The sequence below is a fragment of the Colobus angolensis genome, unplaced genomic scaffold, assembly GCF_000951035.1.
Source record: "Colobus angolensis palliatus isolate OR3802 unplaced genomic scaffold, Cang.pa_1.0 Scaffold197, whole genome shotgun sequence".
NCBI classification, from domain to species: Eukaryota; Metazoa; Chordata; class Mammalia; order Primates; family Cercopithecidae; genus Colobus; species Colobus angolensis.
In genome coordinates, this window is record NW_012115121.1 from 5,209,814 (window position 1) to 5,214,509 (window position 4,696).

General features: G+C 49.8%; 1 protein-coding gene across 1 annotated transcript in view; it reads right to left on the reverse strand.

The window, feature by feature from the left end:
• The window catches only part of CDS2 (CDP-diacylglycerol synthase (phosphatidate cytidylyltransferase) 2), a 23,754-nt gene extending 19,674 nt beyond the window's left edge, over positions 1-4,080 (reverse strand). Inside the window, exon 1 of the mRNA XM_011941026.1 lies at positions 4,063-4,080. The gene's annotated coding sequence lies outside the window, so the exon portion shown is untranslated. The remainder of the gene's footprint in view (positions 1-4,062) is intronic.
• Between the last annotated feature and the right edge of the window lie 616 nt (positions 4,081-4,696).

The window sequence follows — 4,696 nt, forward strand, 5'->3', positions numbered from 1 at the left end:
TTTTTTTGAGACGGAGTCTCGCTCTGTCGCCCAGGCTGGAGTGCAGTCTGTATTTCAACATTGACACCCACACACCGTCGGTAACCACCAGTTGCCAGTAATATTACGGTAAATCATTACGAGTTACAAGGTAATGATGCTGCCTGATTATCTGGTTTTGACCTCTAAAATCTCGGGGCTTCAAAATGCTAGCACCTGGACCCCACCGAGACTCCCACAGATGCATTCCAAGAGCTTCTAGAAGCTGCAGGGACTGTGCTCTAGCATAGCAGGCGAGAGGGCACTCACACACAGAAAGCTCGGCACAAGGTTATTTTTAACTTATCCATCCTGTTGTCAAGGAGACTCACAAAGGCTGCTAGTTCCCCAGGCAGGAAAGGACAGGAACGGAACCCAGGCAGCGTCCTGTGCGGGAGGAGCAGGCAGCTCCAGCTCCGTGCTAAGAGCCTCTCTGGATTTCCCGTTAGCCCAGCACTGCATCCTGCAACACTGTCAGACCTGACTCCTCTCCTTCCTTGTAGGAGGGGGTGAACTGAAGAGGGGTATCCGGAAGCAGGGAGTAGTAAAAGGAGATACAGAACTGTCACAAAGATACCGCAACTATTGTTACCAAGAAGACCTCAGGGGGACCGATCTGACCAACTAAGAAATGAAGTAATCACCTGAACAAACAAGGCTGAAAGAGATTCACTTTCTAGGTTTTCCCTGCCTTTAAGTGAGGAACTCCAGGTTCCCTGGGCCTCACCTGGGCCTGCTAAGGAAGGATCCTCTGAGCAGGAGACCAACACAGACCATGCTCTCCCAAAAGCTGAGATAGAGCCGAACATGTGCCAAGGGCAAATCCCTGTGAGGGGGGAAACTGCACAGCCTGGGGAAGACACAGAGGAGGAGGGGGGGATAGGTCAGCCAGCCACCCAGCTCCTGATATCCTGTGGATGCCAAGGGAACAGAAACATGAGAGAAAGCGGAGGTCTGCAGTCTTCCGGCTCCTCCCCACTCCGTGGACAAAGTCATTCTGCTTGGGGAAACAACTGCTCACACCTGGGAAAAGGAAGCTGCATGCCAGCGGCAGCTTCCACAGAGGGTCTGGAAGGAGGCAGGGACCTGGAACCCATGCTTCTTCCCACAAGAAAGGTGGTACATGCTGAACATGTTCATCAGTTTGCTCCTCTGGGGCATAGCGAGGCGGGAAGATGTCAAGGAAAACTTTCTGCAGAATGAGGCAGCAGCCAGTCCAGGAAAGCAAGGCCCAGGGCTGGCTCTGACACTCATGACACGTAGCACAGGCCTCCATCCTCTGGTTTTCAGTGGGGAAAGGACTCCCTATCTCGGAAGGTTGTTGGGATGACCAATGTGACCTCGATGAAAGACTATGAAAACTATAAAGTACTGAATAGCAGCGGTGCCTGCTGCACTCCCCTCAATAACCTAACCACAGCACACAGGACAGAAGCAGGAGAGCCTAAAACACCCACCCTAGACAAGCTGGGCACCCTTCCCAAGGAGAGCATCAGGCCTTGCTGGGGCCAAGTGCTAATAAATGATCTGGGCACAGCATTTGCCTACCTTGCTTCAAGCTCTTTCACACCAGCAGCCCCGACTCAAAACTGTGCAAGGTGGTGTCTGAAACACAAAGGCTACCCATTAAAGCAACAGTCCATGCTAGCAGACTCTGAAGCTGAACCATCTGCCAAAGTGTGGGAGGAAATCTTAGGACTTGTTTCTACTTACCTCATTCTTTTCTTTCCCATGTATGCTTTGTAATAGGCATTATCAGGACATATGTATATGTTCATGAGTGTAAACTGGGACACATGGTAAAAACACCACATACATGTCAAACATGGTGGTGTGTCAGGGGCCAGGAGTTACCTGTTCACCACTGCACTGAGCGGTGTCTGGAACATAGCAGGTGCTCCAAGATTTGCTGAACTGATGAGCTAATTAATTCTACTTGACCTATGATGGACCAAAGTGTCCAGACTACACTGAGATATGATAGCACACACTTTCCTGCTTGTGTGCCTGACTGGTGCCCCTGCAGCAGCCCTGGAAGCAGGACCAGACCAGCATCCACTCCTGCCTTGCTCCTGGTGGGAGCCGAGACCAGCACGGCAGGAAGAGGCTGCCATGCCTCTTCCGACTCATACCCGCCCAGCTCCCAGGCACCCCTCCTCCTTCCTTCCCTTTAGATCCCAAGGGCCAGGAACAGAGGCCGAGTGGGGCAGACCCTCTCAGGTTCTCTCTCAACCCCGCCCATCCTCCCACAGTTCCTCAGCTACTTCCCAAGGGGGCTGTAGTGCTGGAATAAACAGGAAACAAGAGTGCTGTTTTAAAGGAAGGTGGAAAGCTCCTCTGAGGGCCCACCCCTTTTGGTTTACATAGACCCTCTAGGGAAAGGCAGAAGCACTTAGGATGAGGGACACATATAGTGTCCTGTGCACCAAGGGCTCAGTAAGAGCCATTAGCATTTTTGGAGAAACTCAAGCTCAGAAAGCTTCTCCACCAACTGCCCAGAAGCTTCCACATACACAGCACTGACCCGAAGATCAGAACAGAAGCAAGAGAAGGCAGTGAGGGAGGACCAGAGGGAGCAGTGGGCGGGAGGGGATGTTCCTGCCTCAGCCTCCCAAGTAGCTAGGATTACAGATGTCCGCCACCACGCCCAGATAATTTTTATATTTTTAGTAGAGATGAGGTTTCGCCACATTGGCCAGGCTGGTCTTGAACTCCTCACCTCAGGAGGAAGGAAATTTCATTAAAAGGCAGAGTTCAAGGTACTGGTGGGTTATACCTCCAACAACTCTGCCTTTCCCACTGACACTGCATTCAAATTCACAAGTTTCACTGACTAACTCCATAACTTACACAACTTTTTGTATCATTTTATACACAAATTATCAACTTTCTCCTGGAGGAAAGTCATTAGTCTAAGCCTAACCTTTCTGCTGAATACTATGGCCTCCATCTTCTAGATCAAGCCCTGTGGCCAGTTGCCAGGGAGGGCAACTCCCCACTCACACAGACAGGATCCTAGGAGAGAAATTACCAGAAATGGGTCTATCCTGAATAAGCATCCTTAATAAGTGTCAGGGACTTAGGTGGCTGTCTCAATGAAAAAGCTAAGTAGGCTTTCATCTGAGTTCCTACTGAAAAAAATATATACGTATATATGTGTGAGAGTGTGCATCTGTGTGTGTGTATTGTTAGGAATAACAAAGAAATACTTTAGTCCTAATACTAACTCCATTTGGCAAGTTCAATTGTCAGAACAAAACACCAAGCAGGAGGAGGACCCCACTCTGAATGAGTTTACAATCATCGCCAGTATGGCCATACCCTGTCCTTCAAAAGCCTCATAGCAATAATGGGATCCAAAGCTACCCTGATGGACAGCTTCACTTCTGGCATCTCTACCAGGTTAACTGCACTCAGAGAAAGGACAAGAAAATATACGAATGTGGCGCTTCTTAAAACCTAACTCTGGCTGTGAGCCATTTTGCCTCCAGATAAAGCTATTTACAAAGGACCACAGGGGACTTGGTAGAGGACACACTACTGGTGGCAAAGGACAACTGTCCCCAGGACAGTCACACTCGGAGCCAGCCATGTGTTCGCCATGCCCTCTCTTCCTACCTCCTCAGAGACTCACTCCATTGCCCTCCCCATCTTCTCACCTCTCTCCCTCACTACAGCCCTACTTACAACCATCTAGGCGGCTCAACAAACAACTTTTGACAGCTCATCCAACCAATACACTTTTTTCCCCACTTCATGGGTAAACCTCTGGGAAGAGCTGTCAACATTTCATTTCCCCTCCCTGGCTGTGCATCATTCCTCAAACCACAACAACCCAACTTCAGTCCCACCTGTTCCACTAAAGCAGCTCTCCCAGGTCAACAAGGACATTGTCACAAAACCCACCGGGTACTCAGTCCTCACCTCGTTCAATCCCTCAGCAGCTTTTAATGCTATTATTGAAAAACACTCTTCCTCTGGCTTCCAAGCAGCACCTCCCCCTAGGTTTCCACCTGCCTCTCTGGCCAGGCATCTTTAGCTGGCCTTCTCCTTAGGAACTGCCTCTTCCTCGGCCTGTCCCTTCATTTGAGGGTTCCTTGGGGTTGGTCCTAAGCTCTCTTATTATTCTGCTGCCTCCCACTCTCCCTGAGTTTTCCCATTCATTCTCATGCTCCCTGCTGCCTCTTCTTGAGCTATAGACTCTAACTCCAAATGCCGAATAGATGTCTCCACAGACACCTAAAACTCAACATGTGTCCAAAACCGAGCTCATCATCGCTTCCCACAAACGTCTTCCTTCTACTATGTGACTTATCTTAGCAAATGGTACCCTTTACCCTGAATTCTCAAGGGAACAAGGTGGCCATCACCCTTAGTGGCTCCTTCCTCAGCTTGCAGATCTGTCACCAAGCTTGTTCATGCTACCTCCAAAACAGCTTTCAGCTGCATCCACTCATTATGCCACCTATCATTCCCGTAATTCAAGCCAACATCATCCTTCCCCTGAGTAACTGCAACAGCCTAACTGGCTACCTCACCTTCAGCCTAGAGTCCACTCCCACCTACACTCTCGCCACTGCAGCACAAGGATCTTCCCAGAAATTCTGATTGGGTCACACTCCATCCTGAACCCCTCCCACAGCTCCCCAGTACCTAGATAACAGCTCTTTAAAATGGC